The 26,032-nt window shown below is 37.3% G+C and overlaps 1 protein-coding gene across 10 annotated transcripts in view; it reads right to left on the bottom strand.

Annotated features, from left to right (window-relative positions):
• The window catches only part of XKR6 (XK related 6), a 317,023-nt gene that overhangs the window by 259,406 nt on the left and 31,585 nt on the right, over positions 1-26,032 (bottom strand). Inside the window, exon 1 of one of the 10 annotated variants that reach the window (XR_013363102.1) lies at positions 23,349-24,769. The exons of the other annotated variants lie outside the window; for them this stretch is intronic. The gene's annotated coding sequence lies outside the window, so the exon portion shown is untranslated. Of the gene's footprint in view, positions 1-23,348; positions 24,770-26,032 lie in introns of those variants that run through there. 10 annotated transcript variants of the gene reach the window in all.

Here is a 26,032-nt window from a genome sequence, read left to right as displayed (position 1 = left end):
AAATAATAAAGAAGGCATTCTGTAAAATGTGGTCCTGAACAAGTAATATGTACAAAACAAATGTGTACTTAACTTCTATCTTCTCAAAACAGGATGAGCAGAAAAGAAAGATATGCTTGTAGCAACCAGAAAGTTTTAAGGTCTTTCAAACCATATAAAATGGAACTGCAGAAAAGTGTAAGTGTTCTCAGGATAGAAAACTGGAGCTGAAATGTGGTATCAGACCAGTTGCAGAAAGTTCATAGGAGCCATCTCTGAAGGTCAAACCTAGTACCCAGATATGCAAGAAAGCTTCAAAACACATAGCTTGTTGGCCTTGTCCCATATTGTCACATACTCTGATCATGTGTGAATTTCACAAAAGATTCATATTTGCTCAGCTAGTTGGGTATTACAGTTTGCTCATACTCCTTTCAAACTTTATCTTCAGAGTCTTTTAAGAGATGCTTACATATTATTCCAACTTGTTGAAGGGTAAAGGTGGGCCAGTCCTCCTTCATCTAGGAGGAAATTGGAGAACCAGGTGCTATGGATGCTGAGGAGTGAGGCTGACTTTCCAAAGTACCCCATACTTCTTTCAGAGAGCTTACCACAATGTGTGTTATAGTCTGCCTAAATTATGCCTGTCCTGCACCTTCCCCATCCCCAATACTGCTTAGGGGCCCTGAAGAAAAGGATTTTTGTCTCATATTCGGCTAACATCAGCAAAAATTAAGAAGTGCAGCTATTAAATTTAAGTAAGAATGTAGAAAAATGGGTAGCCTCATACACTGTTAGACAACTTGGCAACTACTAATTGTCAGTGAAAAAAATATACACCTGTTGACTCATTTCTGTATCCCAGGCACAACAGCAGGCATTCAAAGTGTGCTGTGTGTCTGTGTGGAGTAATATCCTAGCCACTAGTGTTTTCATTTGTCAGATTTTTTTTTTAAGATTTTGTTTATTTATTCATGAGAACACAGAGAGAGAGAGCAGAGACACAGGCAGAGGGAGAAGCAGGCTCCATGGAGGGAGCCCGATGTGGAACTCGATCCTGGGACTCCAGAATCACGCCCTGGACTGAAGGCAGGTGCTAAACCGCTGAGCCACCCAGAGAACTCCAATTTGTCAGATTTTTATGGAACTGAAACATACAGAACTTGCATCTGGAATATTTTTACATTTTTTGAAAAGAGGATTCCATGGTCCTTCTCACTATGAATGCAAATATAACTTGGTACAATTTTTTAAGAAGGCTATTTGAATATACAGATTCTTCCTCGGCTTACAATGGCATTATCTCCTGATAAACCCACTGAAAACTAAAAATATGGTTAAGCTGAAAACGCAAATTATCTGCACAAAAAAAAAAACCACAAAAAGGAGCACTGTGAGAGGAGAAAAAACCATCTAAACTAATCCTCTAAGAGTTTGAGAAAAATAACTTTACATAAAAGTGAGCAACAGAAAATACTGAAATCAGATCCCACACAAAGTTATTATTAAGGAAAAGACATTAAACAGCAAATACTCCACAATGAAAGCACACATAATTAGTTAAAACTAGATAAAAGACATTAAGATGATACAAGGCATGAAAGAATGTAAGTCAGAATTTTTTTTTTTAATTCTGAAAAGAAGATGGTAAAACTTAAAAATAACAAAACAAAACACCATTTTAGAACTGAACATTATAGTGGTGCCTGGCTCGGCTCAGTTTGAAGAACATAAGGCTCTCAATTTTGGAATCATGTGTTCAAACCCCCCATGCTGGGTGTAGAGATTACTTTAAAAAATAACTAATTAATTAATTTTTAAAAAGAAATGAGCATTATTTTAGAAGACAAGAGCAAATAAACACAAACATACTTTAACAGATAAAAGGATAACTTTTTTTAAATAAAAGAAAATGAAAAGATAAAAAGGATACAAGAAATAACAAATATTAAAGATGGGCAAGGATATCTAACACAAAAAAAGTGTTAAAAAGTCTCGAGCTATTTTAGCTCACAATGCAATAGAACTGAATACTGGGGGCAGCCTGGGTCGCTCAGCGGTTTAGCACTGCCTTCAGCCCAGGGCCTGATCCTGGAGACCCGGGATCAAGTCCCACGTCGGGCTCCCTGCATGGAACCTGCTTCTCCTTCTGCCCGTGTCTCTGCCTCTCTCTCTCTCTCTCTCTCTCATGAATAAAATCTTAAAAAAAAAAAAAAATAGAAGAAAAAAAGAACTGAATACTGAAAATAAATGCAAAAACATTTTCTTGAAATAAAAAATGATGTGAAGCTACATACTGAAAGAACGTACCATACAGCTGAGACTACCAATCCTGATAACACCAGCTATTTTCTAAAAAAAAAGTTATTAGACTTTAGAGAAAAAGTCCTTTGAATATCTAGGCAAAAGAGCGTGTGACTTATTGAGTTAAATATCATTGGACATTGCCAGCAATATCTAATGCCAGAAGAAAATAAAGAAATATATTTAAGATTTTTAAGGGGAAAAAAATGCAAGTCAAGAATTTTATATCCACCAAAAGTAACCTTGAAGTATCAAGTTGACACTATGCAATAATCCTAGAAAAGTTGTCCTCACCTTCTGAGGAATCTACTAGAGAGTAAGTTCAGAACACTAAAATTATTACAAAGACATACATAAATACTAGTATAAGCTAACTATATATAGTTACTTGAAAAACTAAGATTATGAGTTAAAGAGAGGGATTATAATATAAAATAGCTTTATAACACATTGACACAATATAACTATTAAAAACAACTGGAAAAATGGGGAGAGTATATTCATAAAAACTATGTTCTATTTTGATTCTACAAGAGAAATAACAGTTCTTACCCCCCAGAGCTCTTTCATGTTCATACACTAAAATGCTAACAGCTAGGTTTCACATTAGAAAGATGAGGAGAGGGATCCCTGGGTGGCGCAGCGGTTTGGCGCCTGCCTTTGGCCCAGGGCGTGGTCCTGGAGACCCGGGATCGAATCCCACGTCGGGCTCCCGGTGCATGGAGCCTGCTTCTCCCTCTGCCTGTGTCTCTGCCTCTCTCTCTCTCTCTCACTGTGTGCCTATCATAAATAAATAAAAGTTTAAAAAAAAAAAAAGAAAAGAAAGATGAGGAGAAAGAAAATAGATAAAGAAAAAAAGTAATACTAGAAAGTTTTCCAACTAAAGATGAGTTTCTTTGCTGAAATGGCCATGAACCAGAAAAAAGGATGAAAAGATCCACATTAAGGTACACTGGTATGAAATTTACTTGTAGAGGACATGATCATCTACAAAGAAACTCCCATCAAATCTACCCAAAAAGCTACTAAAACTAAAAATATGTCAACATAAAATAATCAATTATGTTTCTGTAAACCAACACTGAACAGTCAGAAACTAAAATTAATAATACAATACCATTAACAATACTGTCAGAAAATATGAACCACTTCAGGGCAAATCTGACAAAAAACACACAAGAACTTTACATTGAAAGCTACAAAATAATGTGGAGAAAAATTAAAGACCCCAAAATAAATGGAGAGATGTGCCATGTTCATGGATCAGAAAGTCCAATATTATTAAGACTTCAATTCTTCCCAAACTGATCTAGAAATCAAACACAATGCCAATCAAAATCCTCACACAGTTTCACAGAAATTTACAAAATGACTCTAAAATGCATATGAAAATGTAAACAACCAAGAAGAGCTAAAACAACTCTGAAAAGGAAAAACTTTTCCTTTAAGGATTTACAACGTTTGAGAAGTTGTCTTCAGAACTAATTTTAAAAGTTTTAATAATCATAATTATACTGGAATTAAAAGTTTTTAAGAAGTTATAGTAATCAAGACTGTGGTACTGGCATCAAGATACACAAAAAGACTCATGGAACAGAAGAGAGCTCAGAAAGACTCATACTTTTTACGGTCAACTGATTTTCAACAAAGGTGTAAAGAAAAGTTAGTGAAAATAGAATTATCTTTTCAACAAATGGTACTAGAACTCATAATGCAGTAAAACTGGAGATTTATGACAATAGTAACAACAACCCAAAATTCACTAATCTATTAGAATTTAAAACACTCCCACAAATGAATATTTGGCCAAAGGGGAAGTCAAAGATTTAATTATAGATTATCTAGAAAATTATAATTTAAATAAAAACCATGTCAAAATCTGTGGGCCACTACAGAATCTATTAACACAGGAAAGCTCATAGTTTAAATATCTAAGTTAATAAGAATGAAAATTAATATGCATATAAAATGAAAAAGTCAGAGAAAGAATAACATGAATCTAGGAAATCAGAGAAGAGGAATTAATACCAATATCAACTGAAATCAACACAAAAAAAGAACACTATTATCTCTGATTAAAATTCTACATAACCTATAAATCACTCTAGGTGATTTAAATCACCTATAATCAGCCTACTTAAAATTCAGAGAGAAACTATAATATCAAAACTGAAATTGGAAAAAAATACAAGAGCAAAAAGAATTATAGGAGACTATTTTCTTAACTCAATACTCATAAATCTGAGAATAAAGTCCAATGAATAAAAGTCAGTAAAACTGACTCATGGAATAGTAAACCTAAATATGTAATATTTAGTTCCCACATTTCAAAAAACAAGCCTAGAGATTTCATTTGTGATCTTTTATATAGTCAAAGAGTATGTTTTTCTGAAGCTATTCAAATTGTTCTTACAATCAGATAAAAGAAAATCTGTCAACTCCTTTTAAGAAAGGAAAAGAGTAATAATGAAATGCACGAACACACGCACACAAAAAGACATGTTAATCTCATGTATGAAAACTGAGGACTGGGGATCCCTGGGTGGCGTAGCAGTTTGGCGCCTGCCTTTGGCCCAGGGCGCGATCCTGGAGACCCGGGATCGAATCGCACGTCGGGCTCCTGGTGCATGGAGCCTGCTTCTCCCTCTGCCTGTGTCTCTGCCTTTCTCTGTGTGACTATCATAAATAAATAAAAATCAAAAAAAAAAAGAAAACTGAGGACTACTCAAAATAATATCCAAAAGAAAGAACATAGCAAAACATTGAAGAAATAATACATTTGTCAGGATTTTTACACCACCTAGATGATTAATAAGAAGAAAATACAGTCACATTTTTACAAGCATAAAACAATAAAGTCTCCATTTAGAAAGAAATGTGGATGATCTATAAAAGAAATCATACAACTCAACTGGAGGATGTAAAGGAAATCTTAAATTAATTGAAAAATCATGTCTTATTCTGAATTGGAAGATTCAGTATTACAAGTTGCCAATTCATATCAATCTAATAAATCAATGAAGATATAAATTTTAAAAATTATAAATTACAAATTATAAATCTATAAATAAAAATCCTAACATATTGTGTAAACTTCAAAATGATCCTAAAGTTCACTTTAATGAATAAAGAAGCAAGACTGGGGATCCCTGGGTGGCTCAGCGGTTTGGCACCTGCCTTCGGCCCAGGGCCGAAGTCCCACGTCGGGCTCCCTGCATGGAGCCTGTTTCTCCCTCTGCCTGTGTCTCTGACTCTCTCTCTCTCTGTGTCTCTCATGAATAAATAAAATAAAAAATAAAAAATAAAAAATAAATAAAAAAGAAGAAGCAAGACTGACCAGGAAATTCTGAAATAAAAAGTATCAAACTTATAGGTTATACTAATATAGCATAGAATTTTACACACCCAAATAGGAAAATAAAATAGCAGATATTAGCAAGGATATCAAATCAAACTTATAGGTTATACTAATATAGCATAGAATTTTACACACCCAAATAGGAAAATAAAACAATAGCAGATATTAGCAAGGATGTGAAGCAAACAGCCAGTGGGAGTGCAAACCCAAAACAGCCACTTTATACAAAAAGTTTGTCAGTATCTATTAAAATTGATCATAAGATAATATGCAGAGAGAACAAGAAGAAAACACCACATAAAAATAGTAGAGAACAACATGACAGAGAGCTGAACCAAATAAAAATATTAAAATGGATCAAAAACATATTAAAACAAACAAAACTGTTAACAGAGCAATTTGACTCCCAACAGAAGTGTATATAAACATGCTTATCAAAAGATAAATGGAAGCATGTTTTGTTGTAGTGTTATTCCTAATGTCTAAAAACTAGAGCTACTCAAATGTCCATCCACCGTATTAATACAAATAAGTAAACTGTATTCGAAAAATGAAATCCATACAGCAATGAGAAAGAACAGTTTACAACTAGTACACACAACAGTATGGTTGACTCTCAAAAACAGTGTTGAAGTCAGACCTCAGAGAAACTGTAGAATTCTGTATGATACCACTCATAGAATTCACACATAGGTAATACTCTTCTAATGGTGTTAGAAGTCAGGTGTGTGTTCACCTTGGGGTGGGGGTTAGGGGTAGGTAGGAAGAAGTGTTTTAAAGTCTAAAAAGTCACTATGGACTCTTTAGCATTTCTGTGGACCTGGCTTTTTTTTTTTTTTTTTTTTTTTAAGATTTTATCTATTTATTCATGAGAGAGAGAGACAGGCAGAGACATAGGCAGAGGGAGAAGCAGGCTCCACGCAGGGAGCCTGACGCAGGACTCTATCCCAGGACTCCAGGATCAGGCCCTGGGGCTGAAGGCACCAAACCGCTGAGCCACCTAAGTAGGCTGCCCCAAACCTGGCTTCTTGATCTCAGTGCTGTTCCCATGGAAGTATTCACTTTGTCAATATTCACTGAGCTAAAACTAAAAAAGACACAATCTAAGGACTATAAATTAATAAACATGTTTTGGCTATCAGATTAAAAGACTGACAATAGGGATGCCTGGGTGGCTCAGTGGTTGAGTATCTGCCTTAGGCTCAGGGCATGATCCTGGAGTCCCACATTGGGCCCCCTGCATGGAGCCTGATTCTCCCTCTGCCTGTGTGTCTGCATCTCTCTGTGTGCCTCTCATGAATAAATAAATAAAATCTTAAAAAAAAAAAACTGACAATATTTCCATGAAGGATATACAAATTAGTATCCATTTAGAGTGTTTTATATTTGTATTCTAAGATCCAGAAATATTTATCTTACTAAATACTAACACAAATACAAAAGATTAAATATATATCACAAAGTTGACTGAAGAACCTTCTGCATTTCTATATATACATTTTGTATTCATAAAAAATTAGAAATCAACTAAATATTTTCAAAAGGAAACTGTTTTAACATATTACGGCACAAAGGAATGTACAACACAATGGAATTCTTTTTTTTTTTTAAGATTTTATTTATTCATGAGAGAGACACAGAGAGAGAGAATGGCAGAGACATAGGCAGAGGGAGAAGTAGGCTCCATGCAGGGAGCCCAATGTGGGACTCATTCCCGGGACTCCAGGATCACGCCCTGAGCCGAAGGTAGGCACTCAACCGCTGAGCCACCCAGGCGTCCAACACAATGGAATTCTTCGTATACATTACCAGAACTAGATGTACAGATATAGAAAGGCATGCAAGATGTTAACTAAAAATACCAATTTGTAAAATATTCCATATTGTATACTCCCATTTCTATAAAAGTAAATAAAAAGCATGATTATTCAACAAGCTTTTAATAGCGGTTCTTTCTGGGTAAAATTAATGGGGAATCTTTGCTGTCTACATTTCACATTCTGAATGGTTTCTATGATTGAAATAAACATGCGTCATACTTTTGTAATCTGAAAAATAAAAAATTAATGAGATGGATGGCAATATTTCAAGAATGTATGCTTTAAATATTTTTTAAAACCTACTGTTGTATTATCCTTTATGTAAAAACATTTGTAGTAAACACAAGGTGAAAGTAATTTAAATAGATAGGATTTCCTTCTCCACCCCCACCCTCCTGTTTAGGTTATTTTCTCTTTGATTCTCACCTCATTTCTTAAATTGCAATATTATCTATATGAAAAAAAGGGAGCTGGACAGAATGATCACTTAAAATTCCTTCTAACCCTGAAATCCTGTATTTTTTTTCCCTTCCCTTTTCCTCTACCTCCTGTAGCCATAATAAAGATGGGTATTATTTCACTATATTCACTGAATGGAGTTTTATTTTCTTTCTTTAATTTTTTTAGTTTTAATTCTTTCTTTAGAATTTCTCCCAAGGAAAAAAGAAAACCCAAACTAATTTGCTTCATATAAAATTGTTTGTGGGGCAGCCCCAGTGGCTCAGCGGTTTAGCGCCGCCTTCAGCCCAGGGCATGATCCTGGAGACCCGGGATCGAGTCCCACGTCAGGCTTCCTGCATGGAGCTTGTTTCTCCCTCTGCCTGTGTCTCTCCTCTCTTTCTTTCTCCTCTCTGTGTATTCTAATGAATAAATAAATAAAATCTTTAAAAAATTAAAATAAAATAAAATAAAAATAAAATAAAATTGTTCGTGAGTAGTCTGAAAAAGCACATTCCTCGCTCTCTCTAGGATGTTCTTCCAGTTCTCCCTCCACCCCCACCCGCCGCCCCACCAAATAGCATAGTCATTGGATACTTAGAAAACAATATTTTTGTCCCAAAGTACCCAAGCAGCTGAAAGTTGCTACTATTAAAAGTAAGCCACAGGGATCCCTGGGTGGCGCAGCGGTTTGGCGCCTGCCTTTGGCCCAGGGCGCGATCCTGGAGACCCGGGATCGAATCCCACGTCGGGCTCCCGGTGCATGGAGCCTGCTTCTCCCTCTGCCTGTGTCTCTGCCTCTCTCTCTCTCTGTGTGTGTGACTATCATAAATAAATAAAAATTAAAAAAAAAAAAAAAAGTAAGCCACAGATGTGCCTGGCTGGTTCAGTATCAGTAGAGCATGTGACTCAATCTCAGGACTGTGAGTTCAAACCCCACACTGGGCATGGAACCTACATAAAATTAAAGTAAACAAACAAAAATAAAATGAGCAACGTTAAAATTGTCTTGATTTTGCTTTCCTCATTTTATTTTAAACCATGTCTACTAAACTTATACACCTAAGTGGACTTACACTAATTTTTTTTTGACTTACACTAATTTAAAAAAATCACAGACACATTTGACAAATATGGGTATATATAAGCCACCATAATTCAAAATATTTATATTTACCTCAGAAAAGTATTTCGTAGTACTGCAGCAGGAACCATGTAAGAGCAAAGAACACAAACATAATTTACTATAATTTTCTACTATTTAATCTATTCAGCATGGCAAGACCAACTTTTTGTTCCTGAACAGTAACAGAAGAATGTTGTATAATTCCACCCATGTAAACACAATGTGCCATTTCCTAAAATCCCATGTTAAAAACTACAGAATTAACAGAAGCAACAACAGAGCAATCCAGAAAGCACAGTGAATTCAGATCAGACAAACCTGAGTCCTATTTTCAGAAAATGTAGACCCAAGATCCATTTGATAATCTCTCAGCAAGTATTTTGTCCCTGATATTCTCAACTTTTTTTCAACACGTCAATTCACATTCCCTTTTGCCTCATATTTTCTCCCCCTTTAAAAATACCATTATAAATCTGTCTCTAAAAGTGCCTAACAGCTCCCATCAGCAAGGGAAATAATTATTAACAAACCTGACTAATGTTATCATTTTGACTCTACAGAAGCAATGGTATCATTCTCATAACTGACTGGGAAGAAAAGAATGGGTCCTGTTCAACAGGTTATTAAACTGAAGGTTGAATACCACTTAGAGACAAAAACATCACAGGAAAAAGGAAAACATGGTAACCAAACTTAACAAATTACTGTAAGAAAGAAGCCTTTCTTAATTCCCAATTTACATTAGGAGCATACAGGATAAGACTTTTACTAGAAGTACACAGAATTCAAATGATATCTTAAGAAAAATTTCCCAGCAAAGGGCAGTTAAAACATTGGAATAAATCAATGGTATCAGCAGTGTGCTATTAGCTGTGGGGGAAGTCTTTCTGAAGACATTAAATAACAGCATGTTTCCTTACTCTGTCTACAGCGGTCCTCTCTGAAATATTCTGGAGAAGGTCCTTAGCTCTGATGCCGATCTGATGTAGGCATATTGCTGATCTTATCTACATCATTTAAGGTTTGACACTTTTTTAAAGTAGGCTAATATATAAATTTTTTAAGCTTTGAATCTAGATATATAAAAAAAACTGTGGGAAGGACAAAAGGACAAATGGTGGGAGGATGGGAGAGATGAAAGGAAGGAGGAGGAAGGAAAAGTCAATGTACTCAATGACTCAAGAATGATTGGCCACTACCAGAATGAGATTTCTTGCACCTGAAGAACTTTAGTTGAACTTTTTTTCCAAATAAAGTACACATGTGACCAAAGGTTCTCATTCTCCAACATTAGCAACACCAATCTGTTTTATTCCACTAATTTTTTTTGCTAAAACAAATGAAAAAAAAATGAGAAGAATTAAGATAGTATTCCAGAGAACTAAGCCAGAGCAGAAAGCCAAGAAAGGATAATTTGATCCTCAACTTGCTTTTGAAAAGAATACAGTTGACCCTTGAACACAGGTTTGAAATGCATGGATGCACCGGTGTGCAGGATTTTTTAAAATAAAACAATCATAGTACTACAAATGTATTTTCTCTCCCTCATCATTTTCTTACTAACATTCTCTTTATGTGATGGTAAGAATACAGTATACAATACATATAACATACAAAACCTGTTAATTAACTATGATATCGATAAGGCTTCCAGGAAATAATAGGCTAATAGCCCTTAAGTTTTGGGGAGTCAAAAGTGAAACATAGATTTTCGACCGCATGGAGGCCGGCACCCCTAATCCCCACATTGTTCAAGGATCAACTGTATTTCTTTTCCAGTTAATACTTTCAACTGGTATAAACAAATTAAAACGTAATTAGAATTGAATTCACTGAGTCACAATTCCCAATGACAAAAAAATTTCTAAGCAGTCTTTGGCAAACTTTTTACTTTCCATAATGCAGCAAAGATATTACTGGGTCACTAGGGCTTGAGACTAGCACAAACTCTATCTGACAGATTTGTCAGATAACAAGTTATGTACTGATATAGATGGAAACCCAAATGTTTATTTTCTGATCATAGCATCAACACAGAGTAATCCTAACAAAATTTTGCTATTTGGAAAATTTAAGTACCAATTTTTAAATTAAAATTAGAGTACAGATTATCCTGTTATCCAGTGAATTATAAATGCCAACATTCACAGTTAAACTCAGTGAAGAAACTTAACCTATATAAAAATAACCATCATCAAACCTGAGAAAAGACAGATGAAGATAATGAACAACTGAGTTCAATGTTAACTCATTCCTTTAGATAAATGCTCTCAATTGACCCAAATAAGCCAATTTACTAGGTCTGCAGATAACATAAACTATGAAATATTATGATCTAACTCATGCACATACCATATATAACACTCAAAGCAAGAACTTTGTAGAACTGGTTTTTATAACTTCTTTACTGATGATGGTGGTGGAAGCCACCTAATTCTTAGGACAGACAACTGCCTTTCTCAGTAATGGCATCTCCATCATTAAGAGCTGTTCACACTAAAAGCCTCAAGAGGTACCTTGAACTCCTTTTCATTCTCTCATACATATAACTAATACATTAATAAATCCTATTGCCCCTTTCCTTCAAAATAGTCCCAGACTGCAACCACTTCTTACTACTTTATCCATACCACTATCACCTGGAGTCAAGCACATTCCCTCTGGATGACTGCAAATAGTCCTTCTAATCAGTTTCTCTGTTTCCACCCTTGACCCTACTCAAGACCAATCTCAACATAAAACTCAAGACAATCCTTTAAAAATATAAGTGTGCAGTGAAGTTGCCCTTGCCTAACAGGAAGGTCTGGCCGTTGCCTGGGCTTCTGGGACGTAATCTAATTCATATTTGATAGAAGTGACCTTGTTTGGGGAAGAGGCTGGTCACACCAGATCTTAAAGTAGGGCTGGCCATACCCAACAGTCTTAGAATGGGGACTAGCCATACCAGAAAGACCAATTTAGTGTGGAGGCTTCAGGTCACATGGAATTAACAGACCTATGGACTGAGTTCAACTTCACGGCCAATCAACCAACCAAACATGCTTATGTAATGAAGCCCCCTTAAAAACTCTGGAAACCAAAGCTTGAGTGAGTTCCCTGATTAATGGTACTCTGTACAGAGGGTCAAACATCACGTACACATTGATACCAAGAGCATAACAGTCCCAACTCCACGGGAGAAGAGAACAGAAGCTACACATAGAGAATTCTCCAAGACCTGCCCCAGGAGACTCTTCCTTTGGCTAATTTTGATCTGTATCCTTTTCCTGTAATTAAACAACTGTAAGAATAACAGCTCTCAGTAGGTTCTGTAAGTCCTAACAAACTATGGAATCTCAAGGTGATTCTGGGAACCCTCCTGAACTTGGAGCTAGTGTCAGGAGTGAAGACAGTCTTGGGACCTGCACCCACAACCCTCACAGTTTGGTTAACTTCAGGTAAGGTATTAGGATGTTCCTGCAAATTAACAGAGGTTCTAGCATACTTGTCATCTTTTCTTTTTTTTTTTTTTTCTGTTGGTTACTTGTCTGCATGTAAATATGGTCTATCCTTCCATTCTCCAAGAGAAAATAAAAGTACCCTATGCTCTCCCCTCTTTTTTCTCCACTGCTTCAATCCTTCTGTTCAAATCTTCTCATTAGTCCACCCTCACTTTACGAAACTCAAAAGTGAATTCTAAAATTCTCTCGTCATATTCTCATAAATCTGCTATGTAAAGTTTCTACTTCTCCTGGAAGAGAAAGACAAATAGGAAATACAAAAGATTTTCTACCAGCACAGCCTCATATTTATTTGAGCTGCATTAGAGATGAAAACAGTAAGAATCTTCTGGCCAGCCCATGTTTTCATCCTGAGGCCCCCAATCTGGCACCTGTTTCTCCAATCTTGCTATGGCATACTCTCCAAAACTACGCATTTTACAAGCTTACTTTATTATTCAAAAAGACTCCTCTCAGCTTGGCTATGGTCACCACTGCCTTGTCTTGCTTCGGGCTTCCAAATGTTAAAAGGCATTATTTAACATTTGGGCAGACTGAATCCCTGCCTTACTAGTTAATTAAGGGTCAAGTGTTCCAGAGCAGTAATTGAATATGTTTAAAACAGAAAGGAAAAATCTGTTTTTATATCAGTATAACCAAAGACTTTTTTAATATGAATATTAAAGTTTCATTTTATAAAATAAACACAGGACACCCCCTCAAGGAAAAAAACTATTAAAAATTTCACAAAAGTTGTGCATTATCTTTAGGATATGGATCCTTAAATGAAATTTGAGAACTATATGCACTACAAAGTTTTACACTTCTTAAAAGAGGCACATGCTGTTTGTTTAATACACATACGCAGGTTTTACCTGTTTTGAGTTGTCTCTCAGCATCCAACATCAGCCCTTGCAGAGACTACTACTGAAGGCTAACTCGCCTCTCCCTACATTTGCTCAAACCTCCTATCCACTTTCCACTCTGCCCTCGGGCCACTAAATCCTACTGCAGAGTGATTCCTAAAAAGAAAATCTGATCTCCCATCAATGGCTTTCTGGAGTCTTTAGATAAAGTCAAAATCCTAACAAGACTCTCACCATGTCCTGCTCTCCCCTGCATGTGTACACTTGGGCCTCCTGGGTCATCTTGCACAAGACCGTCAGCCTCCCCAGGCACACTCCCTCCCTCATAACTGTTCCCTCTGCCCCAGATTCTTCTCATCCCTCAGGTTGCAGATGTCACATTACAAAAGGCATCTTTGCTGATGGCTTCCCACATATGAGGGAAGCTCTCCTCACAGCCTCACATCAGACACTATACCTTTTGCAGCACTAACCAATCCTGTTCCATTTGTCTCCACTAGACTGGAAGCTTAAGAATGGGATCTAAGTCTTTCTTACTCACTGCTATATCCAACTGTGCTTTTGCACATATTTGCTGAATGAATTGAGTCCAGAAGCATAATATACACTGACTTTAAAGGTTCAAAGTGGGCAGCACCAGTGGTGCAGCTGTTTAGCGCCGCCTGCAGCCCAGGGTGTGATCCTGGAGACCCGGGATCGAGTCCCACGTTGGGCTCCCTGCGTGAAGCCTACTTCTCCCTCTGTCTTTGTCACTGCCTCTCTCTCTCTCTCTCTCTCTCTCTCTCTCTCGTTCATGAATAAATAAAATCTTTTTAAAAAATAAAGGTTTCAAAGTCAATTGTTAGTACAAATTATGTAATTTTATTAAAATTTCTTTTCAAAAATCCATCACAAAAGGAAAATGCTCTTAAAAGTGAAAATTAGGGCAGCCTGGGTGGCTTAGAGGTTTAGTGCCGCCTTCAGCCCAGGGTGTGATCCTGGAGACCCAGGATCAAGTCCCACATCGGGCTCCCTGCATGGAGCCTGCTTCTCCCTCTGCCTGTGTCTCTGCCTCTCTCTATCCTTCTGTCTCTCATGAATAAATAAAATCTTTTTTAAAAAGTGAAAATTGTTTATTTGCCGTTACAATACTAGACAGTTTTCAACAATAAAACCAGTACACACTTTTTGAGTATTTAAAGACAGTATGTTTTCACTAAGATTTAGAGCAGAAAGAATATAAATTCAAGATTACTGCCTAATAAAGTTTCATTTTAAATTAATTTCCAAAGTCAATTAATATGATGCCCAAGGGGCATTATAACTACAACCAAAAACCTCCTTTTGTTAAGCATAGGGTCAAATCTATGTTCAAACATGTGCTAAATTTTAATGCTTTATTTAGGAATAATTTCCTTCATAAGAGGTTTAATTCCTTTATAAATAGTATCTATCAGATTAGAAACTAGTGATTAACACTGTGGCCTAAGTTAAAAGAAAGGGAAGAAAAGAGGTCACCATAAAAATTAAGTCTTCTTCACAGCTCAGAGTTAAAATTATCTAAGAGGAAAAGAAAAATATCAAGCGAAGAGTCTCCAAGTGCAGAACCAGCTGAAATCACTTCTAAATGAGAAACTATTTAGAACAAGATAAAGCTACCACAGATCCTAACCTCATTCTCTTCACCCTGAAAAACAAGAGTGCATGAACAATTGTAGAATTTCACATAATACACTTATTTTTGATCCTTTTATATATATATATATCCTATACCCTAATTACTTCAACCAAGTTCACAAAGGGTATGGAACGTCTGATACTTTTTCCATCACCAGAACTTAGCAAAGACCTTAAGTATATATATATATTAATACAAGAAATTAAACAAGCACACTGAATACAGTAACAGCAAGATGGAAGGAAGGTCAGGCCATAGTCTTATACATAAATCTGATCGTTCTATATACAATATATAAAACCAATTAAGTAAAAATTAAGTTATTTCCTAACACAAACTATTCTGTGTTAAACCCTTCCTCATTTTCAGGATCTTATTTCAATTACCCACCTTTCTTTCTCTACTGGCTTCTCCCTTTCATTTAAACACACTCAAGTCTCTCCCAACTTAAAATTCTTATCCCTCAATCTCTTCTAGCTCTGATTCACCAAGCCCCTTCATATCCAAGGGTTTATTTTTTTCCCAAGGTTTTTTTTTTTTTTTTAATTCTTCCTTCCTCCCTTCCTCATAGAGAAAGAGAGAGAGCCTGAGCAGAGGCAGAGGGAGAAGCAGGCTTCCCTCTGAGCAAGGAGTCTGACACGGGGCTCAATCCCAGGACCCTGAGATCATGGTCTGAGCCCACGGCAGACAGACGTTTAGCCTGAGCCACCCAGGTGCCCCATATCCAAGTTTCCTGAGAAAGAGGTCTACATGTCTCCACCACCTAATCACTCCTTAATTCATGCATGTATGATGCAAGTGAAGCAAACTACTGAGCCATAAAACTAAAGATGAAAATAATCTGTGTACAAAATCATTATTTAGTCATGTGAACATTTCAAAATTTATAAACTGAGAAACTTATCCAAGTCTTTTTCCATTTTATACCTTCTCCTACATCTCCATCAATTTTATATCCAGCCTGCCTCTCACTTCAACTAGACCATGGCCAGCTCTAGCTCCTCAAACATGCATTCTTGCCCACGTCTTCCTTGGTTATATTCCCTCTGGTTACAATGTTTTTCCAATCTTTTGTTGATTTAAGTCTTTCTCATTCTTCAATGCCAAATTCAAATGGTATCTCCTCTCTGTAGCTTTCCCTACACCCGAAATAAAACTACTTCCCTAAGGGTGTTCCCATAATACCTTCCTCAAATTTCCCTGATAGCATGCAACATATCCTATTCAATTTTTTTTTCTATTCAATTTTTTTAACTTGCCTTCCCTTCAGCTGTTCTAAATTACTGGAAGACAGAGTGTGTCTTAATTGAAGTTCTGAAGAGTTTCAAGGATCTGTGAAATCCCTAAAATTAGAAGTGAAATTTTGTATATCTTATGTTTTTGGACAGACAGGCAATAGCAATTATCAGTTTCTCAAAGAGCCATATGACTCCAAAGAAGTTAAAATTATGGCCCCCTAAATTAGCACAGTATCTGTCATAGTAGAGACCCATCCATTAAGTGGGTCTCTAAATTGTCATCAATATATCCATACAATGTGACTGGATAGGAAGAAAAAAATCTATTTGGAAGAAGAGAAAACAAATCTCCTTTACACAATTCGAAATGACATATACACACACTGCTCCCTCCAGGAGGTGGAGCTTAATCTCCTGCCCACCTCCCAAGTCCTTGCTTCAAAAGAATCCAGTGGGAAAAGAGAAAAACAGTCATTTTACAGTGAAGAAATGTGAAAACATCACCTGAAAAAAAAAAAAAAAAAAAAGAAAACATCACCTGAAGTAAGGGATTAACTACTTAATTGAAGACTGACCTCACCCATGATATCATGCAGGTATCATGCATTCCTTGATTTGATGTATCAAGAGACTTCACCCCTGTAGTATTCTTTCCAAAAATGTGGAACTTTTGTGTAATCACAGAAAAAAAATATCAGACCAACCCAAATTGAGGGACATTCTATAAAATGCCCGACCAGTACTTTCTGTCAGGGACACAAAAACCAAGGAGAGACAGAACCTGTCACAGCCCTAAGGAAACTAAGAAGACAGGATGACAAAATGCAATCTGGTATCTTGGACTGGATCCTGGAACAGAAAGACACAAATGCAGAAACTGGTGAAATCCAAAAAAAGTCTGGAATTTAGTTAATGGTAGTGTTCCAATGCTGGTTTCTTAGTTTGGACAAAGTTACCATGGTTCTGTACAATGTTAACAATGAGGGAAACCAGGTAGGGAGTACACAGAAACTCTGTGCTGTCTTTATCATTTTTCTGTAAACCTACAATTATTCAAAAAATAAAAGGTTTGTTTTTTGAGACTATTTTCATGTAGTTACAAACTTCTCAGATTCCCAGTTTCCAAACTCTCAAAGAATTATTAGCAAACAGATCAGTTTTCCAATCTCCAGTGAGTTATATTAGACATGCTTTATAAAGGATGCTATCCTCAAACCAAAGCAAAAATCTATCAATTCTATTTATGAAAATTATAAATTACAACTTAAAAGTTAGTGATTGGCATCTATTTCTTGATAGTGAAGTTTCAAATGTGTAACTAATGACTTTTAAATCTGAACTTCTCAACTCTCTACGTTCAAGCATCCTATAGTGCTAGGCACTAAGACACAACGTGCAATGGGGACAGAGACCAATAAGCAATAATAAATGGTCAGGTACTGGGGCAGTGGGATACAGAGTACAAGGGGGAGCAGAGAGCAGGAGCTCTCTGGAGTCTCGGGACTGTTTGAGGGAGATTAAGATGGAAGTATCAGTAAAATTTTTTAAGGAAAATTGAGAATGAGACCTGAAGAGTAAGAAGCATTAGCCAAGAAAAGAAGATTGAGTACACAAGGCAAAGGCAAGAGCCTGCACAAAAAGACTTATAAGTGAGAGATATGGCCAGTTGTTCAGTGTGGCTACAGATTAAGTGCTAAGCAGGGCATGGCAAGAAAAAGTAGCAGCCCAGTTTTTCAGTCTACTTTTGGGACTCATGCATAGAAGCTTGGCCCACAGTTTCTTTACTTTTCCCAATAATTCTAGAGCAACTAAAAAACTTTTTGTTTACTTGCCATAAAGATGGACCAACACAATTCCTCTTACAAAGATAACGAGCCTCGACACCGTAACACTCAACGACAAAAAACACAAATGTTTAACCATAGTCTCTATGCTCAATACTATCTACACAATTTTCTTTGCCCCTAGTATGTGCAAAAAGACCAGGAAAGCAGGTTTTTAAAATGCATAAGATGGCAAAAAGCTGGCAGACATTAATAACATAATGTTTTAAGTTCCACATTTAAGTTCAAATGTATCGGGGGATCCCTGGGTGGCTCAGCGGTTTGGTGCCTGCCTTTGGCCCAGGGCGCGATCCTGGAGTCCCGGGATCGAGTCCCACATCAGGCTCCCGGCATGGAGCCTGCTTCTCCCTCCTCCTATGTCCCTGTGTCTCTGCGTCTCTCTCAATCTCTCTCTCTCTCTCTATCATAAATAAATAAATCTTTAAAAAAAATAAGTTCAAATGTATCAATAACAATAAATATAAGGAGTGATAAACCAGGGAAAAAAGGGAGGGAGGGATAATTACCAGAAAGTTAATCCCACCATACATATAAAAATGAACCTCTCAGCTTTGCCGTTCCTGCAACAGAGGACCCATCTGACAGTACGGCATGCGGTTAAAAGTATAGGTTGTGAAGCCAAACTGCACAGCTCTGAAATTCAAATCTACCACCTGACATCTGTATTATACTGGGCAAACTACTTAACCTCTTCGGACCTGAGTTTCCTCCTTCGGAAAATAAGGATATTGGTAGCACATACCTCAAAGATGTAGTCTGATATTTAAATTAGCTAATACACACCAGCTATCATTAATATCCACTCTATACTCTCAAAGGTATACATTTCCTGCACCCTCACTGAATAGTCACCCCACCTCTCCCCCCAAAGAAGGCACGTCAGAAAGTAACAAACAGAGCGCAGCCCGGGTGGCTCAGCGGTTTAGCGCCACCTTCAGCCCAGGGCCTGATCCTGAAGACTGGGGATCGAGTCCCACGTCAGGCTCCCTACATGGAGCCTGCTTCTCCCTCTGCCTGTGTTTCTGCCCCCCCACCCCCTCATGAATAAATAAAATCTTTTAAAAAAAAGGTAACATTACCTCAAATCTACTTGATCTACTCTGTATAAGAAAATCCTTTTCAAAGCTTAGTTTACTATTAATAATATATTCTCTACAACACATAAAAACAATCACACTTTTGTGTTACAACACTTAGGAGAAATATGATCTAGACTACAGCAGAAATGGACAGTTGCCTACCTCTCTCACTGCTCCACTTCACCTGTTAACAAAATCCTGATTTTGTCTGGATATTAGTTGATCAAATACTTTAAGGGAGACTGAGCCCATCTCCATTCCCTGCATCAACAGCATCATCATCACCCAGGAACTTGAGCGAAATCCAAAATTTCAGCCCCCAATCTAAACTTGCTAAATTAGAAACTCTGGGAGTAAAAAAAAAAAAAAAAGAAAAAGAAAAAGAAACCCTGGGTCCAGAAATCTGTGTTTTAACAAGTTCTCCAGATTATTCTGGTACACACAAGGCTGAGAACCACTGATGAAGAACCAATGAGCTAGGGGATCCCTGGGTGGCTCAGCAGTTTAGCGCCTGCCTTCGGCCCAGGGTATGATCCTGGAGACCCGGGATCAAGTCCCACGTCGGGCTCCCTGCATGGAGCCTACTTCTTCCTCTGCCTGTGTCTCTGCCTCTATGTTTCTCATGAATAAATAAATAAAATCTTAAAAAAAAAAAGAACCAATGAGCTAATAATGGCAATCCCTATTTCTTGTCAGTAAATGGTTTAGGAATAGACACATGACAATTCTGACCAAGGAGGGTCACTTCTGGAAATTTTGCTTATTAAAAATGAACACAAAAAAGGGAACTTCCCTCTTGTGGCCTTTAGATGTTGACAGGAGGTCTGATGCTTAGAGCTGTGTGGCAGCCATCTTGCAGTCCTAAGAGGGCAAGCCAAAAACTGACCTGCCACACTGGGTCACTGATATAATTAAGGGAAAAACAAAACAAAACAATCATGGATTTGCTCTATCCAGAAGATCTTCTGATATTTGAGATAATACCATATTTCATCAAGTATAAGATATTTCAATGGTAGGATGCATCATTATTTTATGAATCATCAAGGGAAGGACTGCTGTCAACTGAAATGACATACTATTGGGCAGCCCCGGTGGCGCAGCAGTTTAGCGCCGCCTGCAGCCCAGGGCGTGATCCTGGAGACCCTGGATCGAGTCCCATGTCGGGCTCCCTGCATGGAGCCTGCTTCTCCCCCTGCCTGTGTCTCTGACTCTCTCTCTCTATCTCTATGAATAAATAAATAAAATCTTAAAAAAAAAAAAAAAAAGAAATGACATACTATTCCTTAAATGTTCAAAATGTCTTGATTTCAGGAACATTCCATTATGAAGAAAAAGTAAACCTCTGATTTGAAAACAGTAAATTCCTTATTGTTTAAGCCAAATGAGAAAGGGTTTTCTATTGCCTGCTGCTAAAAACATCCTGATTTTTAAAAAAGGATATTATGTTCAATTCTGGGTCTTCAATAAGATCAGAATACACAAGAGATGGGCAAGAATAAATGGTGGAGAATCTTGAAATATAAAGTAAGAGAAAGTAATATATTTACACTGAGAAAAGAAAATTTAGAAGAGGACACTGCAAGTGTCCTCTGGACTGGAGTATCTGGAATATTGAGAAAAAAATTAGACTTTGTATAGCTCCAGAAAATACTATGAAAGGCATATTTTAATTTAAGGAATGAAATCTACCAATGCCAAGAGTTGTCTTTAAAAATGGTTCATACATTCTAGCAGAAGCACAACAATCATTTAAAAAAATTAAGGGTGTAATTCCTGTACTGGTTGATAGGTGGATCAGATTATCTCCAAGGACCTTTCCAATTTTAAGACTAAAATTTTATAAGCAGATTAGAGTACAGCAGAGTCATTAAAACATGCAATCAAATCATAACTGTCAATAGGACCTGATCTAGGCAGAGTACCTAGGAGAAATTAAAGAAATCAAGGATATGGGATGGAATTCACAACCCTCATGGGGTTATAAGAATGGCTGCAAGCAGCTCTAAGCATCAAGGCAACAATCAATAACATCTGAAAGCTAGAGGAGAGAAAGTCCTCTTTTCATGGTCATATCTAAAAATAAACAAAAACTTCTAAGTATCTACCTACCTCTAATCTAGATTCCCCTGCCTGGGATTTAACGTTCTCTCTCCACCACTACTACCTACCTTGACATACCTTCTACTTCTTAAGGAATCTAACTCAGTGTCCATATCCCAAAAGCTACCCATAATGATTCTTTCTTCCCACCCTAGGCTAATTCCTGTCCAATGCCTTTGCTCATGATGTCTCCTACACACCTACCATGTCATTAATCCTTTCTGCCCACCTGGAATTTGCAAATCTTGAAAAGTGAAAGGGAACGGAGAGAGAAGCAGGCAGTACACATGGCTGTATTAAATTAAATAGGAATAAATGTGCCTACCCCAGAGTAAACCCAGAAAAAAAGTCTCCTTCTCTGCCACCTTCTCAGTCCACAGGAGCCATCCTCAGACATCCTCAACTCTGAAGCTTCAATGGCTTTAATTTTCCAAATGGTGACTAAAATTCACAAGGTCCTAACTTAGAGTAGTCCTGATCAACTGCAGAAAGGGGGGAAAAAATCCTAACTTTTTATGATAATAGGTACTGTTTTTTTTTTTTTAATTCCATTTAAAGACAGCTAAACTGGAATTTTATTCTTATTTTATTTTTTAAAGATTTTATTTATTCATGAGACACACACACACACACACACACACACAGAGGCAGAGACACAGGCAGACGGAGAAGCAGGCTCCATGCAGGGAGCCCCATGTGGGACTCGATCCCCGGTCTCCAGGTGGCATTAAACTGCTGAGCCACGGGGGCTGCCCTAAACTGGAATTTTAAAATGGTTTCACACTGCCACTGTGACAGTAAAACATTACAGAACATACTTTATAATTACAAGAGGAAGTTCACTTTTTTGTTGCTGTTTTGGCTTATATAAAAATATGACTTTTCACTTTCTAGAACTTTTGAGAACATTATTATGAAAGGCCTAGTGGTTAACCCAGTGAAGCACTGAATCCCATAGTTTTACAATGATCTGTCTATCTGACACGGGGGAGTCAGAAAAAGAACTTTGTAATTAGCCACAGTGAGTTCAGCTCTTTAAACTCTTACACACTAACACCCAAAAACATCAAAGGGCTGGGTCCTAGCCCAACTTCCCAGCATAAGCATTTCAGACCCTGCAGGTTATGCATTCAGCACTTGATCTCATTCTCAGTCCAGCTAATCTGTTTGGACTATGAGCATCCCAAAATACCATTTCAGGAAAAAGAAAACAGCTCGTTTTTTTTTTAATAATAAATTTATTTTTTATTGGTGTTCAATTTGCCAACATACAGAATAACACCCAGTGCTCATCCCGTCAAGTGCCCCCCTCAGTGCCCGTCACCCATTCACCCCCACCCGCCGCCCTCCTCCCCTTCCACCACCCCTAGTTCGTTTCCCAGAGTTAGGAGTCTTCATGTTCTGTCTTCCTTTCTAATATTTCCTACCCATTTCTTCTCCCTTCCCTTCTATTCCCTTTCATTATTATTTATATTCCCCAAATGAATGAGACTATAGAGACCATATGATGTTAAAACAGCTCGTTCTTAAAGAGAAATAGTTTATTTCTTCCAAATTGTTTTCCCTGTCCATGAAAATGATCAAAAATCAAGATATTTAATAATAAAAAATCGTTCAAAAACATCAAACCATACTCTTGTGAGGGTCAGTCCTAATAACCATTCTTTCAAACATGAGGTTTTAAAAATACAGTTTTGTGTAAAGTATAAACACTGCAAAGCATTTATTACCCAGGATAATGTATTACCAACTCTATTTCCATACGCACTTAATTCTAATATATAATTACTGTTGCAGGAAAAATGTGACCAGCACACCAGAGACTTTGTGTCTTTTATTGCTAGTGTCATTTTCCAGGTTCTGACACAGTAGAAGCAGCTCACAAAATCCACCTAAATCCCTGCATACCACGTCTTTTCTTGGTCATGTAATTGTATGTCCTGCATCTGCTGCTGACAGACATCCATGATAAAATTAAGTCTCATTAATAAAGCCTAAAGGCAAAAATACATACTGAATTTGGTAGAAGCACTTATTTAGTGGGACAGAATACATACCCATTTTGTTTTCTGCATGTTCATTTGTTCAGTTTCTGACAACACTAACAGCCCCTTTATTTCATGGTATGCGCTGCCTTGGCACTTTAGAAACAGAAACTCCCTTCTACTCTCTTTCTTGGTATCTCATTTCACAGTTGAGGAAGTGAGGCAGAGAGAGCTCACTCATCTGTCCAAGGTATCCAAGATCACAAAGCTGAATGAAGGGTTTACAATTTACTTCATTCTAAATCTTCTCTGTCACTGGCCCAGCCCTTATTGGGAAAATTCATGCAAAACAAAAAGATAAACAGACATCAAAAAGACAACCATTCCTCTACCCAGCCATCCTGGTAAGTTATAGACCTATGCTTCCAAGTGGTAATGTGAAAGTAAGTTTCTGGAAGAGTCACTCTCGTCTTAGCTTCACACTTACTTTCTCTCCCATCTATATAATGAGGACCCCCGTCTATAATGAAGAAGAATGACCGTGACCAAGCCAGCACTGCTTCCTACCTGCCTCCCTACTGAGTCAGCCTATTCATGGCCAGAAAGCCAATCCTGCAGGCTTCTGCTTCAATTCAGGTAGAGTAGTGAGGTTTGAAAGTGCCTCAAGCAGAGCCAACAGTTCTCTGATCCTTTACAGTATCAAACTCAGCAATTGTGTGTCATAGCAGCCATGCTAGAATGAGGTCAATTACTGCAGGCACTCACTAGACTTTTCCCTTTTCTCCACCCCTGGTGTTCCGGCTCTTTTCCCAGCACTTGCTCAGAACTGTTGTTAGCCTTTTCCCCTTGGCTTTACTGCCCATACACTTATGTTATTCTCAATCTTCTTCCCTATGGATTCCTATGGGAAAAGTGAAAGGTGTGAAAAGAGAAAAGTAAAAAAAAAAGATGAAATGAAATGAAAATTCAAGAAATTCTTGTATTACGTCGCTGTTTTTTAAAGACTTTTTACTTACTTAATTGAGAGAGAGAGCACGTGTGCAAGCTCATGAGTGGGGAGTGCAGTAAGGAGAGAGGCAGAGGGAAAGGGAGAAACAAATTGATGTGGGGCTAGATCCCAAGTTCCCGAGATCATGACCTGAGCCAAAGGCAGATGCTTAACCAACTAAGCTACCCAGGTGCCCTTTAAGTCACTAATTTAACAGATACATGGTTTTGTTCCTCTCAAAAGAACCAAGCATTAAACTACAATGAATATGGTCTCAATATAATAAACACAACACACACATGCCATAATAGTGAGAGTCTTTGATTCTTAGCATTCCCCTTCTCTTTTCCATCCACTAATTTCTAACTACATTGTTCTTGTCTAACCATGTAATCAACTATTTCTCAAAATTCCCTTGTCAGATATGAAATATTAGAAAGAACATTAGCCTCAGACACCTGAGACCTGGTTCCTAGAACACCACCATCACTTACTTAAGAAATGATGTCATTGAGAGATTTTGTTTATTTATCTGCAAAACAAAGGCAATCTCACCTTCACAACTGAGGATTCTAAGGAAATAACGTGTAAGGACACTGAAGAACTAGAAGAACCAACAGGGTTAAGACACACCTTCCATCCAAAAAACTCCTCTGAGGCAACGTCAGTACAAGGTAATCCAACCTTTGTCTTGACAATAATTATTTTAAGTAGAGAAGTGTAGCTCTATTAAGTCAATATGCCTTTATGGAGAATTTTAACCAAACTATGTTTCTGACTTAACACCCAGACAAGAAAGTTGAGGGGCAATAAGGGACAACTGGGAAAATGCCAGTAGTGAAAGGTCACTGCAACCTCAGATTGACTTCATATAAACAATTTATTACCAACTGTTTTTCAATTTTTTTCCCCCACCTCAGTCTTGATAATAAATACAATGTATTAGGTCCTAGGTTGAACTTTGGAAAAATTAACAATGATCCCCATCCAATATCAGAATGATTGATCAACAACAAAAGTAGCCAAAGAATACCAGAAAAACATTATGTATTCTTACATCCGAAGTCTCAAATTCTTATTTAAGTGGTCATTTCTAGTTTGTGTACAGTGCTAGAATTTGTCTCTTCCTAAATACACTCTGTCTTACACTACCTCACGTTACAGGAGGAGGCAGGAAGGTCTTAAAAAGCCACATGCAGTGGTCATCATCCGATGTTCTGCCAAATGATGCCAACTTTCCATATCTGCAAACTCATTATAAATGCATACTATCCACTGGACAGAAGACTATTTGAGCTGTACTTCAGTTTTGCCAGTAAATGCAGAACTAAAAAAACTGTATATAAATCAAATCATATTTACCATGCCTCGAATTCTTTCAAAAGTGCATTTGCACAGGGTGAAAATATATCCAAAAACATGGCCTTAAGATATAAAGACCAAAAGGCACTAAACTTTTTTTTTAAATTTGCATTTAGTATTTAATATTTATTTAATCTAATATTTAATCAGAAAAAAATATTAACACTACTCAGACAACAACAATCCAGAAAAACAGTGTAACAAATTTTGGTGACTGCCAGGGATACATAAAAAGATGGCTTAACAAGCAATGAAACACCTCTCATCTGTAGAATTTGTGGAGGTAGGAAAATGAAATGCTTTCTGAGAGCACTGAAATGGACCAGCAGAAGGTACCCAAGTCTGACAAGATGAGGGTCATGGCAGCAAAATGGCAGAGTAAGCAGCTCAATGCTCCCACCCACAG

This window comes from Canis aureus, chromosome 24 (assembly GCF_053574225.1).
Source record: "Canis aureus isolate CA01 chromosome 24, VMU_Caureus_v.1.0, whole genome shotgun sequence".
Taxonomy (NCBI): Eukaryota; Metazoa; Chordata; class Mammalia; order Carnivora; family Canidae; genus Canis; species Canis aureus.
The sequence above is the reverse complement of the archived record's forward strand: the minus strand, read 5'-3'. Positions and strand labels throughout refer to the sequence as shown.